Genomic DNA, 15,889 nt, shown 5'->3' on the forward strand with positions numbered 1-15,889 from the left:
ATAAGGCTTTTTCCACCTGAGCCTAAACTGTACATCCATGGTGGTATGTATCCAAAGTTTGGCATGACAGAATTTAATGCGTTTTTACTTGTCTTAAATACATTTTTCACGTTTTTTCCTAAGTAATTAAATATCGTTTAAAAAAAAGTTCTGTAAACCCACTTTTCTAGCCATTCAAGCTGCTAGTGAAACGATATTAAACTATAAACACAGCCACCCAAAAGAAACGCACCCCATTTCATAACGCAAAAGATTTAATTCTTAGAAACAATACCTTGCTTAAAGTCTCCTTTTTGCTTTCTTCTCTTAAAGACTCTTCTTTTCGTTAGCTTAGTTACCATTGCCACCTTTTCAGTTTTTTTTTCTTCGTTTCTTTGGTGCTCTCTGGAAAATCCATTCATTTTCCAAATTGCACTCAGTTCATTTGTTATATGGCTTCGTCCATAATATTGGTAATATTATGTCTGAGTTTTCACAGTCATCCTCTTCATCTTCAGTTTCATGGTCTTCGCCGGCATATTCTGGAGCACTTGCCTCATGCTTCAGGTTGGACGAACAAGTTCTGACTTGAAACTCATTCTTTGCCTGAGAGTGTGGGCGGTCCAAGTTGGTTACGCAGTTGGAGTGGCGCGGGGGCTTTGGGGAGTTGGTTTCTTGATTATACACATCTTCGAGAAGATGATTTTTCGTTGGAATTCCATGCTTTAATTTATTTATTGCTGCTGTTGGTGGTGTTGGTATAGAGGATGCTGCTGTTGCTGCTGCTGTTGCGGCTGCTGGTATGGTATGGCTCGTCGTGCGGAAAAACACTGTGCGTTATTATTATTTTATTTTTCTTAATTTCTTTCAGGTGTTTATTGCACGTCTGCTCCCCGAGTTGGCTACATGGATGGCATACAAATTGTTGAGGAAAGTTTATTTTCGTTTTGTGCTCCATGCTGTTGTTGATTTCCTTTCGCATTCGGGGGAATTCAATTTTTCAAAAACACAGAAGAACAACCAAGACAAATAATTCTAAATTTTATGATGAAATTTTGATGAAGGCTGTGTTGTGGTATGGCAAATTTTGTGTACCTTATCATTATTGGGAATAATTTGCTTCAATTCAAGGCCAATGTGATGTGGGACGGGGGACGTTTCGTTTAATGTGGTAAGTGCACATTGTCAGGAAGAAACTTTAAGTTGAGTTAAAAAAAATTTAATTTTTACGCAAAAAAAAAAAACAATGTGCGTAATTTGAATCTAATCTTACAAACCTTCTTCCAAGAATGCCATTTGTCATGTTCTTCTGATCGGTTTATGAGTGTCAATTTCTTTTGGGAAATATACAACCAAGAGTAGTCCAGTGTTTTCTTACCAAAGTATTTAAATCGAAGTAAAGCCTAATATAGAATTACTTTGACGTTACTTTTTATACCCTCCTCCCTATGATGGTGGTATACTAATTTCGTTATTCTATCTGTAACTACTCGAAATATTCGTCTTAGGCCCCATAAAAAATATATATTCTTGAACGTCGTGACATTTTATGTCGATCTAGCCATGTCCGTCTGTCAGTCCGTATGTCCGTTCATCCGTCTGTCAGTCCGTATGTCCGTCCGTCTGTCAGTCCATCCGTCCGTCTGTCTGTCGAAAGCACGATAACTTTCGAAGGAGTAAAGCTAGCCGATTGAAATTTTGCACAAATACTTCTTATTAAAGTAGGTCGGTTGGGATTATAAATGGACCACATCGGTTCATGTTTTTATATATCTGTCTTATATACCGATCTTGGATCTTGACTTCTTGAGCCTCTAGAGGGCGCCATTCTTATCCGATTTGGCTGAAATCTTACATGAGGGGATTTTTTATGACTTTCAACAACTGTGGTAGGTAAGTTTGAGATCGGTCCATAACCTGATATAGCCGCCATATAAACCGATCTGGGGTCTTGATTTCCTGAGCCTCTAGAGGACGCATTTCTAATCCGATTGGAATAAATTTTGCACGACATATTTCGCTATGGCTTTCGATAATAGTGCTAAGATAGGTTCAAATCGGTCCATAACCTGATATAGCAGCCATATATACCGATCTTGGATCTTGACTTCTTGAGCCTCTAGAGGGCGCAATTTTTATCCGATTTGGCTGAAATGTTGCATGAGGTGTTTTGTTATGATTTCCAACAACTGTGCCGAGTATGGTTCAAATCGGTCCATAACCTGATATAGCTGTCATATAAACCGATCTGGGGTCTTGACTTCTTGAGCCTCTAGAGGGCGCAATTTTTATCCGATTTGGCTGAAATTTTGCATGACGTATTTTATTATGACTTTCAACAACTGTGCCAAATAAGGTTCAAATCGGTTCATAACCTTATATAGCTGCCATATAAACCGATCTGGGATCTTGACTTTTTGAGCCTCTAGAGGTCGCAATTATTATCCGATTGCCCTGAAATTTTGTACGACGGATCGTCTCATGACCATCAACATACGTGTTTACTATGATCTGAATCGGTCTATAGCCTCATGGAGCTCCCATATAAATCGATCGCTGTACTTTACTTCTTGAGCCCCCAAAGGGGTGCAATTCTTATTCGAATTGGCTGCCGTTTTACACAGGTCTCCAACATATAATTTAATTGTGGTCCGAATCGGACCATATCTTGATATCGCTCTAATAGCAGAGCAAATCTTTTCTCTTATCCTTTTTTGCTTAAGAAGAGATGCGGCGAATCGCACTGAACTCATTGATATGTGAGAAGTTTGCCCCTGTTCCTTAGTGGAATGTTCATGGGCAAAATTTGCAACAAGCCGTTTACTGGCTTAGTTATTTATATGTCCATAGTGGCATAGGGCGAATTAATATCCGCACCTACCCTAATGTAGTTACTATAACTTCATTAATAGTTATGCTAACGCAAAGCAGCTGACTTGGGTTAAGTTCAATTAACTTCCTTTAAGCCTCGCCACTATTTATAGGTTCGTCATACTTCTAAGTTCAGCACTTCACAACATTCTTGTAACCTTTTGTCTTCAATACCCAGTTTAAGGTGTTACCATCTATGATGCCTGCATTTCCTGTCTGTATACTTTGTATGTTCCTTTTGGCATAAAGCCTTAACACCTTATGTTGCAACCTCAACTCAGCCAACACCTTGCGTTGAGCACTATTCCATCAAACACATCTGTCTGTATTTTGGTTAATTAGTTTTTCATTCATTGCCTCAGAATGTGAATGCAAATGCAGCAACTCAGGCAATAGTGCGTCCGTCCGTCTTCTTTTTTTATTAATGGAGGTTTTTTTTGAGAACTAACTATTGTTGTTGCCCCCCTCCCCCCAGTTTGCCGGAAAGTTGGTTTTTCAATTTGTCTCCCTGTTTGTGGCAGGTCTTACAGCAATGGCATGTTGCTTAAAACGTTTAAAATGTTATTAAAAGCCACATAAAACAATTGCTGCTGTTTACCATATGAAATGTTATGGCGTGGCAATGGCACTTTAAGGCAACTTCCCAACAACATTCTCCAACAGAAGACTGATGGCAACAGCTACAGCGACAACGACAACGGCGCTAGGCGACAGTGTTTCTTTGTTTCTGTGTGTGCCTCTGGAATAAGGTGTTGCTACTTAGTCTAACTACTTGGACCTACCTGCTCTTGCTTTTGTTGGGGGGCGGCGCTAATTGTGGGTGTAATGAGAATTCCATGGGAAACTACTGCCAAGGAGTGCTGCCTTTGTGTATGGCTGTGATGGAATATGTCATGGCAACATTTGCTTGGTTTGCCACATGTTTTGAACTTGAGCTAATTACATTTTAATCGAAATTGAATAGAACATTGGATGGGTAAAACATTTTTTGAAATACCGAAAAAAAACAAGGAAACTTGCAACAATGATGTGAGATATGGAGAAAAGTTTTCTGCCAATGAACATTCGTAGGAAGAATAGAATATTGAGAATATTTATTGTCGTCTTATTAGAAAAAAAACGGAAAAAGGGACTGTTCTAATGTTGACAACCGAATCTGCAGTGGTAGACATCTAAGTAGTGGTAGATGTATTGGAAAAGTACAAGGCCGTCATAAACGTTTTACAGGATTTTCAATGGACCGGCAGCGGCGCTAAAAGATTATCGCTGATTTGCACTTGACATTAAATTCATGCTAGATAGGAAGGGAGAACATCTTAGCTGCAATCGTCGGAAAATTAAGTTTTTACTAGAGAAGGTCCCATAACCATCATTGAGGTTAATAGACTATGCCGTGGTGAAATAAATGCCAGCTGTCAGCTCCAAATTTAAAAATAGTGCTATTCGGTAGGCTATTCGGAGGCCACCGTTGCGCAGAGGTTAGCATGTCCGCCTATGACGCTGAACGCCTGGGTTCGAATCCTGGCGAGACCATCAGAAAAAATTTTCAGAGGTGGTTTTCCCCTCCTAATGCGGGCAACATTTCTGAGGTACTATGCCATGTAGAACTTCTCTCCAAAGAGGTGTCGCACTGCGGCACGCCATTCGGACTCGGCTATAAAAAGGAGGTCCCTTATCATTGAGCTTAAACTTGAATCGGACTGCACTCATGGATTCGTGAGAAGTTTGCCCCTGCTCCTCAGTGGAATGTTCATGGGCAAAATTTCCAAAAATTTGCATTTGCTATTCGGTAAGCCATTTGTACCCAGATCAAGAAGTAAGAAACCAAATGACCAAATTTTGGTAGACGCGTGGGACATACAGACTATCCGAGGAGTGAGCAATAATTCGGATCCTTACGTTATGAAGAAAAGATTCGCACCCGTCTAAGCTTGGCGAGACACTTACGATCTGACACTGCACGGAAACTGGAACACGATTGGTGATGGGTATAAAAATGCTAAAATCTAACATACCTAACTCACAAAAATTGAATATAACGGTTATTTTTTGATTAGACATCGTAGCTACCATATTCACTGTTGCCCCAATTTTAGGTCTACAGACCATAGAGGTCCCTTTTATTACCCGATTTAGCTGAAATTTGAAAGTATTTATATTCTTGATCGTCATGACATTTTAAGTCGCATTAGCCATGTTCTTCCGTCCGTCTGTCTGTCGAAAGCACGCTAACTTTCGGAGGAGTAAAGCTAGCCGCTTGAAATTTTGCATAAATACTTCTTAAAGGTGTACTTCGGTTGAGATTGTAAATGGACCATATCGATTAATGTTTGGATATAGCTGCCATATAAACCGATCTGGGATCCTGACTTCTTTTGCCTCCATAGGGCGAAATTATTGTCTGATTTGGGGTACAACGGCTTCTCCCATGACCTTCAACATATGTGTCAAATATAGTCTAAATCGGTCTACAAGCTAATACAGCTCCTCTATAAAACGATCTCCTATTTCACCTTTTGAGCCCCTGAAGGGAGAAATCCTTATTCGATTTGGCTGAAATTTTACACAATGACTTCTACTGTGGTCTCCAACATTCATTCCATTATGGTCCGAATCGGACTATAACTTGATATAGCTTCAAAAGCATAGGAATTCTTTTATTTTATCCCTTGCTTTCGTTTGTTTGCCTAAAAAGAGACATTGGAAAAGAACTCGACAAATGCTATCCATGGTGGAGTGTATATAAGATTCGGCCCGGCCGAACTTAGCACGGTTTTACTTGTTTTTTTATTTTCTATTTATTTTACCTTGCATTATTTTATTTAGCCAACTTAATTTCAAACTAATATCTTTTATTTCTTGTGCTACCTAAATCGCTAATTATGTGCTCAGTCTGGGTTGCAACATGTCACCAAGTAACTGCTCCACCTTAATGGTATCTTTCAATTCCATCTACAAGTAACCCATGGAACAAGGCGCGGACTTATTTAATCCAAAGTTAATTGTCACCCATACCAGATGGTGTCGATGGCATTAATTGGAATGTAGCAATTTTCTGTTGATATTGTAATGACTGCAATCATTCATTAACCAGCAATGCATTGTACAAAGTGCATTGTGTTGAGGATTTTTAGTTCTTTTTTTCGCTCTCCCTCTTTTTTATTCCTTTGTAATGCCATTGTAGACGTTACATTTGAATAATTAATTACCCACAGCATTGTGGGGAGGGGGTTGGGGTAATGTAATGAACGAGACTTTAGCGACCTCAGGCAAGGATGGAACAAAGCACTCTCTGCAGTGACAAATAGATAAACGCCAACTAATTCAGATACAAAATAAAACACAATACACAAAAAATACAAACAACAATGCAATAAATAATTGCCATTTAATTAAGAATGTCATCATGTTTACCAGCTAACAAATGGAATTATTTAAAATCTAATTTAGAAAAAAATGGCAGAGAAATAACGGAAAAAAACTACCAAGAGTTCATTGAACAAAGACCTGCCTGCATCAGCCATCAGATGGGTGAGTGAGTGTTCACACACAAAGGCATTCACATACATACATACATAGCCAATGCATGTAACTGCAAATGAGATGATCCATATGCTGCAATACATTTCTATTCTTTATGGAAAATGGAAATCTTTCATAAATCTCATGCAATATTTCCGTATTGCTAATTTATGTGACATGCCACATCCTGCCGCCCCCTTGGGGGGAGTGTTAATTTTCACTTTCCCTACCTCCTCCTTGCCAGATGTCAATGTTTTTTGCCTAGTCTGGGGATTGTCGGCCCCAATGGGGGGAAACACCTGTTCCCGTTTACGGCCAAAATGGAATCAAATAAAAGATACAATTTCATTAAAACAAAAACATAAAAGGCAATAAAAAACAGAAATTCATTCACATTCACTCATTATAAAATATTTACATTTTCGAGGACAGTGGCTGGCAGCAAAGAAAATTGCGATAAATGAAAATGTTTCTTATAAAAATTTTTATATCCCGCACCATAGGATGGGGGTATACTAACTTCGTCATTCTGTTTGTAACACCTCGAAATATGCGTCTGAGACACCATAAAGTGTATATATTCTTGATCGTCATCTCATTTTAAGTCGATCTAGCCATGTCTGTCCGCCTGTCCTTCCGTCCGCCTGTCTGTCTGTCGAAAGCACGCTAACTTTCGAAGGAGTAATGCTAGCCGCTTGAAATTTTCCACAAATACTTCTTATTAGTGTAGGTCGGTTGGCATTGTAAATGGGCCAAATCGGTCCCTGTTTTGATATAGCTGCAGACTTCTTGAGTCTCTAGAGGGCACAATTCTTATCGGATTTGACTGAAATTCCTTCCAACAACTGCGCTAAGTATGGTTCAAATCGGTTCATAATCTGGTATATCTGTCATATAAATAATGTCATATAAATAATTTATTAATAAATAATAAATAATCTGGTATAGCTGTCATATAAACCGATCTTGAATCTTGACTTCTTGAGGCAATGGAGCGCCCAATTCTCATCCGATTTGGCTGAAATTTTGCATGAGGTGTTTTGTTATGACTTCCAATACATGTGCTAAGTATGGCGAAAATAGGTACATAACCTGATATAACTGCCATATAAACCGATCTGGGATCTTGATTTCTTGAGCCGCTGGAGGGCGCAATTCTCATCCGATTTGGCAGAAATTTTGTACAACAGCTTCTCTCATGATTTTCAACATACGTGTCTAATATGGTCTGAATCAAACATCAAAAGCATCTGACTGTTCAATATCTATACCGTCGATGGATATCGCCGATTGTAGTGGGTCAGTGAATCGCTTGTGAGACAAGAAACATCACTGCGTCTTCTGTGCGTTAAAGTCTACTCTGTTCATTATACCCCACTCGGAAATGGCCAATAAATCCGGGGAGAGCGTCTCATCCATAATGCGCCTCCTGCTCACAATTTCTTGAGGACTGCGCCTAGGGTCGAATGAATATGAATGACACAGACTACTGTCATCGGCAAATAAGTTGAATGGATTCAAAGTCTGACCCAATAGATCGTCAATGAAAATAAGAAAAAGGGAAGGGGAAAGGAAAGAGCCTTGTGGCACACCTGCGGTCAATGTATACTCATCTGATGAGAACCCATCTACAACAACTCGTTAGTGCGATCACTGAGAAAGCTCGATATATATCGAACGAAGTTATTACCGACTCCAAAAGCGACAAGCTTTGATAAGAGTGCACTGTGTCAGACCCTATCAAATGCTTTGGAGATATCCAGAGCCACGAACTTACTCTCACTAAACTGGCGGATAGAGAGACTCCATCGTTCCGACAAAAATGCCATTAGGTCTCCGGAAGAGCGATTTCTGCGGAAACAATACTGCTTTCGTCAATCCGTTTATAACACCTTGAAATATTCATCTAAGACTCCATGAAGTATATGTTTTAATGATCGTCATGACATTTGAAGTCGATGTAACCATATCCGTCTGTCCGTCCGTCTGCCAAAAGCACGCTAACTTACAAAGGAGTAGAGCTAAGCGCTTGAAATTTTCCGTAATTACTTCTTATTAATGTATTTCGGTTGAGATTGTTAATGGCGCAAATCGGTCCACGTTTAGATATAGCTCTAACATAAACCGATCTTCCGAATATACTTTTTGAGCCACTAGAGAGCGCAATTCTTATCCCATTTGGCTGAAATATCAAACAAGAACCTTTCCTATGACCTCCAACATATGTACCGAGCAGGGTTCTAATCGGTCAAAATCTGATGCAGCTCCTATATTAACCGATCTCCCGAATATACTTCTTGAGCCACTAGAGGGCGCAATTCTTATACGATTTGGCTGAAATATCGTACCAAAACCTTTCCTATGACCTCCAATATATGTACCGAATATGGTTCTAATCGGTCCAAAAGCTGATATGGCTCCAATGTTAACCGATCTCCCGAATATAATTCTTAAACCACTAGAGGGCGCTATTCTTACCCGATTTGGCCGAAATATTTCACGAAAACTTTTTCTATGACCACCGATATGTACCGAGTACGGTTCCAATGGGTCCAAAGCTCCCATATAAACCGATATCCCGAATATACTTCTTGAGGGACTAAATGGCGCAATTTTTATCTAAGCATATAAAAAATCCATGGGGATTTTTTGTTATTATTCTCTTTTAGTTTCTGCCCATAAAGAGAAACTGTCCAAAGAACTTGACAAATGCGATCTATGGTGAAGGGCATATAAGAATCGGCCCAGCCGAACTTAGAGCGCTTTTCTGTTTTCTTTTTATTTGGGTAATTCTGTCTGTTTGCGCTTTTTTTATTGGTATTAAAATCTTATTGAGATTCCATTGCAGGATATTGTCCGGCTTTAGACCATTGTTTAATGCTTTCTATTCGAAGAATAGTATAGCAAAAAACATTAAAAAGTCAGCAGCAACTCACTTTTTGCTGACTTTATAATGTTTTTTGCTATACTATTCTTCGAATAGAAAGCATTAAACAATGGTCTAAAGCCGGACAATATACTGCAATGGAATCTCAATTTAGGTATTTGTAATCAATTCTTACTTTATATAACAATTTCACTTTCTTTCACTTTAATATTGCTTTGACCCACTGTACGCACACGGCGGCCGGTGTATTTTACTCATGAATTTATAGAGATTTATCGTTTTGTCGTGATACTGCGTTAAATTGCGAACAATTAATTGCATTAATAATGGCAGCAAACAGACACACATACACATGGCCTAAGTGGGGCTACCCATCATCCCACACAAACACCTCACACGCAACTGTAGGAGCAGCCAAACGAGGCGGCTATCTGATACATGCACAAATATCTACAACACAATACAATACAAAGGCACTATCATGCAAATTGAATATTGTGGGGAGGTGAGTAAATAAAGCAAATTATGATGCGCCATTGGGGAGAGAGAGAGCACGAGCCAAATGATACAACAAATAAACAGCAACAACAACAGAAGTAAGTATGGCAGCAATACAGAGCTATTGTTATTGTTTCAATTTTAATTTCATTTCATTGTGAGTGAGTAAGTAGGGTTTTCTGTTAATTTTTCCCCTCAGTAGTAGGGGGAGTAAGCCAACAATATAAAGTCTAAATAGAGAGGGAAAAAGAAAATAACATTAGAGAGAGAGAGAATAGTTACAATTATCTTCTCACCATTGTGGTAGGGGATTAATGATAAAGTCAATTACATTTATGAATGACTTCCTTACGAAGAAAAGCAAATTGCCAACTAGGGATTAAGAAGGTGTTAAGTTGTTATATGGCTTGCCTGTAACAATGTAGTTTGTTTACTTAAGATATTTGTTAAATTTTTTTACCACATCACAGCAGCCTTTAACCCACATTTTCATAAGCAATATCAGCCTGTTTTTCATATAAAACAAAGAAACCCCCCTGACCATAACGAATTACCCATGGAATGTGCCTGAAATACTACAGCACTGCCACATGCATTGTGCAAGGTGTCAAATCAGTCGTGCTAAGTGGTGGAATGTGCTGGGAATTCAGCCACAAACCTAGGCAGAAGGGTGGGATGTGGGCTCGGAGAGGCCACAATGAAATATAATTTAACCCAGCGTGTGGAATTTGGAATGCATTTGGCAGGCAGTTGTTTACAAAAGATGCATAGCCGACACATTACCCTGCTGCCGCCTCCTTGGTAAACACCATTTTCCTATCAACGAGTAAATTTTTGAGTATTTTTAACAAAATATACCCCTTTAACAAAAACCAAAACAACAACAGCGGCAACAGCAGCCCAATCAACAGTGATGTGTTTTTTTTGTTGCTGTTGTTAACACCAAATAAAATATGTTGTAAACACAAAAAATGTAGTGCTGCTGCCTTATCCATGTAAAACAACCCGAGTAAGCCAATTTGTGTTCGAAAACAAACCGAAAAACAAAAACAACAAAATCGAAAATTAAAATAAATTAACAAAAAATTATCAAGTGATTGAAAAAGTTGCGGGCATGGTGTGTTGTGGTATAAACGCAGAGATTTTGTAAAAAAAGGAACACCAAAGCCCTTTGAAAACAACAATCGATAGAGATGGGTGAGCCATGGTATGGCTAATGACTCTGACGTCAGATCTATTGTATATCTATCTCCTTAACAAAAAGCAGTAACCAATTTTTGGTTACGCTACCAAGGATCCTGCAGAAAAGTTCCAAAAATTAACTCGGTTGAAGACATATGTGTTATTTACATACCAAATTGCTGAAAGTGAGGCACAAATTGAAGTTTCTAGGGGCCGTAGAAAGACTAATCGGGAGATCAGTTTATATGGGAACTTTATCAGGTTATGAACCGATTTAAACCGTACTTGGCACAGTTATTGGAAGTCATAACAAAACACTCCTTGCAAAATTTCAGCCAAACCAGATAACAATTGCGGCTTTCAGGGGTTCATTGACCGATTTGGACCGTACTTGACACTATTGTTGGAAATCATAACAAAAAACACGGCAGGTCAAAATTTGCAACATCTAAATCAAATCGAAATCGGAAAACAAATGCGCCTTTTACGGTCTTTAGACACTAAGGCGGAAGATCGGCCAATATGGTAGCTTTTTCTAAATATAGCCCGATCTGGACCATATTCAAGATGACGGGAGTCTAGTTTCAAATTTCAGCGAAGTCGCGTAATAAATGCTCCTGTTTCGGTTATTAAACCCTATTTCGGTATATGGGTCTATATGTCAGCTAAATGTAAGTAAATATGGTCCAATATATACCATATTCCCGTCGGATGTCGGAGCTCTTAGTACAACTCACTGTATCAAATTTCAGCCAAATCAGATAAAAATTTCGGCTCCCAGCGCCTCAAGATGTCAAATGGGGAGACCGGCTCATATGGGAGCTATATCCAAATCTCAATCGATATAGCCCATTTACAATCCCCAAAGACCTACATCAATATTAAGGGGATATCTTTATTCGTTCGCCCGCTATGGTGATTTTGGCAGATGAAGGTAGAGACATCCTTTGGGGGATGTTTTGGGGAAGGGGTGATGCCCTAAATACGTGATCCTACATTTGGATACCAAATTCTTATTTTACTCCCAAATACCTTTATTTGAGCCCCATGTTGCGATGGTCAGATGCTGTTTGTGGGGTATATTCGGAAAAGGGGTAGACCCCCAGAAAATTTGTCCCGAAAGTGGGTATCAATTCTTGCTCTATTCCCCAATTCCTTTCATTTAAGCCCCATATTGACATGGTCGGTAAATATGCCCGATTTAGAGATTTTTTGGGGAGTGGGGTAGTTCCCAAACACTAAGCCCTGCAACGTGGTCCATTCTCATATATCGATATATATTGGGTTGCCCAAAAAGTAATTGCGGATTTTTCATATAGTCGGCGTTGACAAATTTTTTCACAGCTTGTGACTCTGTAATTGCATTCTTTCTTCTGTCAGTTATCAGCTGTTACTTTTAGTTTGCTTTAGGAAAAAGTGTAAAAAAAGTATATTTGATTAAAGTTCATTCTAAGTTCTATTAAAAATGCATTTACTTTCTTTTAAAAAATCCGCAATTACTTATTGGGCAACCCAATAATTTATTTGAACCCCATTGGTCTAAAAATTGGATATCAAATTCGATTTATAATCTGAAATACCATTCATTTAAATCCCTTATCAAAAGCCAGCAAATATGTCCGGTTTAGGGTATGAGCCCTAAAAACTATGAATATCGAGCTGTACTGTCTTGGAAACCCAAATTATCTTGGTGAGCAAATACGTCCTATTTGGGGATTGTTATGATGGTGGGACGTCCCCTAGACAGTTGGTCCCGAATGTTGATATCCAATTCATTGTCTTCTCCCAAATACCCTTCATTTGAGCCCCATTTTTCCATAGTCGGCAAACATGCCCGGTGTGGGGGGTGTTTTGGGTGTTGGCTTTGAAAATATATATCAGACTCGTGTTATACTCCAAAAATCTCTTTTTTGAGTCTCATATTGCAATGGTTAGCAAATACTTCCTATTTGGGTGGTGTTAAGGGGGTGGGATGGCCCCATAGACACTTTTCCGGAATATAGATATCAGATTTGTGCTTTACTCCCAAAGACATTTCATTTGAGCCCCATATTGCTATGGTCATAAATTTGTCTTCTTTGGGGGATGCTCTCGGTGATGGGCGGCCCCAAAACACTTGGTACTACATCTGGATATCAGATTCATATTCTACACTCAAATACCTTTTATTTAAGCCCCATATTGCCATAGCCGGTAAATAAGTCCTGTTTGGGGAGTGTTTTGGAGAAAGGGTGGACCCCCAGAAACTTGTTCCCACATTTGGATATCAGATTCATATTTTACACGCAAATACCATTCATTTGAGCCCCATATTGCCATGGTCGGTATATATGTCCGATTTATGTGTATTTTGGGGGTTGGGGTGGTCCCCCCAACACTTAGTCCGACAATTGGATATCAGATACATTTTCTAATCTTAAATACCTTTCATTTGAGTCCTATATTGTCGTGATTGGTCTATATATATATTTGCTACGATTTGGGGGTGGGGGGGCCCCCCCTAGGTACCCCATCCGAAATTTGGATACAAAATTTTTGTTTTTAGGTTAATATAAGAGAGCGCACAAAATTTGGCTTAAATCACACCACCCATTTCCGAGATCTGGCGTTTTTGAAAATTAAGGTAAGGGGGAGGGTCCGCCCCCCTCCTACCCTATTTTCACCACGGGATTATTATGTACCATCTGTGAAAATTGCAAGAAGATCGGTTCAGCCGTTTCTGAGCCTATACGGAACAGACAAACAAACAAACAAGCAAACAAACACAAATTGATTTTTATATATAAGAAGATATGGTGGTGGGTATCGCCATAGATGGGTGGGTCACGGTATGGTCGGTAGCAGAGATGATCTGTATGTCGGTTTTTTAGGTTTTTGATTGTCAAAAAAGCCAGAAGTTTTCTGTTATAGGAGCACATTCTAACCTATTTAACAGTGTTGTCATATTCATAAATTCCCAAAAGTTGAAACTAATTAATTGTACGATTTCCTAATTATTTTTAAATTTGGTCAAAAACTAGTTTTTTTGGCTAAGACGTATGTATTATACGTTGGAAATGTATGTCATATATGTCGTAGTTTCCAACAGACCATCTCTGGTGAGTAGTTAATAACGACTCTGACATGGAATCTGTATATATCTCGTAAATAAACCATGGAATCGGATTTTTAGTTCTTTCAGTTTAGTTTCATGTACAGTTGAACCCGCTTAATTGAACACCTTTTAATTGAAAAAATCACGAGAACTAGTTAACTTTATGGACTGCTTAAAACGTTTCACTCCGCTTAATCAAAAAACCGCTTAATTGAAAAATTGCTTGAGTGAAATGCAAATTTTTGCCAAAAAGTCGCAATTCAATGATATGAAATCTGCTCCGCTTGAAAACATTGTTTATAAAATTTTGGCTATTGGTCAATGTTACGATTTTATTAATTTCATTAGTTTCTAACTAGTTTCACAGCATCTTTTCCTCATAATTTCAGTTCCTTAATTCCAGAGGACATTCTTACTTTTACAACCTTCGGTTAATTGAAACGTATTTCAATTATCCGGACTTCCAATAACTAAAAATGTCGGATAATTGAAACAATGTTCTTGTATTTTGCTATTTCCAATTAAGCGGATTCAACTGTACATTAAGAAATTCTTGAAAATAGGAGAAGTCAAACTTGCTCAACTTTGAGGGGTCAATATATAGCCGTTTCTTAAAGCCTATATCTTCTCTATAAATGTCTAGAATGTTTTGAAATTTTCTATTTTTCTTAAAGTCAAACTTCTCCATGCTTCACAACTCACTTACATATGAAATTTTTCTTCAGGTTGTTAACCTTTTACAGCTCCCAGCCTGACCCACTGCACTACTTGAAACAACTTTTTGAATAAAGCCAATCTTTTATGTACCCAAATAAAATCAACAAAAACATTGTTGAACTTTTTTTTACTGCTCCTTGGCAGATTGTAACCTAAGCCCTTTTTGTCAAATGGCACCAGCATTCCTTTACATCCCCCACAGATGCTTTCACCATAAAACCATATGCATTTGTAGAGGGGGAGCAAAACCATAGCCAAAACTGTATTCAATCCCAATGAAAAGAGGAAAATGACTGAGAAAAACTTTTTCTCCACATGCTATATAACCGAGGGGCTAAAATGCATAAAATATGCGCTTGTTGCTGTTTTGATTTTTGTTTCTTTTCCCCAACTATAAAACAACAGCAACAACAACAACTATCGACAACATTGCAACTTTAACAATGCTACTCGTTGGATAAACAATACATAAAAGTGCAACAACATAACCGAAACTTCAACAATTGCAAGGGGGCCATGCCAACAAACACAAGCTGGGAAATAAAAACCAAAAAAAACATAACACTCACTTTTTGTATTGCCTCGGCAAAACTACAAAAACTGCACAAAATAGTTCGAAAAATTTCCCCCCCTCTAACCAATACAGGTGCAAGGGAAACATTCAAAATTCAACATTGAAAAAATGCAACAAGCTGAGACTTTTATAGGCCTTTTCCCAAAATCTGAATGGGAACTAAAACAAGGAAAAATCGTAAAGAAATAAGGACAAAACGAACCGAAAAACCCCTACACTGATAAAAAGAAAACGATGATTTACCAATACCTGCTGGTATTATTTTATTCACATGAATGGCAAACATTTTAATACCCTTTGGTATTAATTTAATACCAGAAGAAGGTGACTTTTAGGTATTGACCGAAATAAGTTAGTTTGGTATCAAATGGAGGCCACTGTTGCGTATGGGCTAAGATTTCCCCAATAACCCTAAACGTCTTACTTCGAATCCTCCGAGTAGAACAGAAAAATGTTTCACCATTTGTAATCCACGGAAGGCCAAATTCACTGCAAAGAGGTGAAATTCGTCGTCATGCCGTTCGTCACGTCGATTTGGTTAGGTTGAAAAGAGGGTGCGAATATT

At 38.5% G+C, this 15,889-nt stretch overlaps 1 protein-coding gene and 1 long non-coding RNA gene across 2 annotated transcripts in view; one reads left to right on the top strand and one right to left on the bottom strand.

The window, feature by feature from the left end:
• LOC106081284 (putative uncharacterized protein DDB_G0279653) overlaps window positions 1-15,889 on the bottom strand; it is a 337,199-nt gene that overhangs the window by 278,261 nt on the left and 43,049 nt on the right. The window lies entirely within an intron of this gene.
• On the top strand, window positions 878-9,818 carry LOC106080815 (uncharacterized). The gene is made up of 3 exons (XR_001220270.2): window positions 878-1,054; window positions 1,111-1,150; window positions 9,528-9,818. It is a non-coding gene; the product is annotated as an uncharacterized LOC106080815 (long non-coding RNA).

This window comes from Stomoxys calcitrans, chromosome 3 (assembly GCF_963082655.1).
Source record: "Stomoxys calcitrans chromosome 3, idStoCalc2.1, whole genome shotgun sequence".
Classification (NCBI taxonomy): Eukaryota; Metazoa; Arthropoda; class Insecta; order Diptera; family Muscidae; genus Stomoxys; species Stomoxys calcitrans.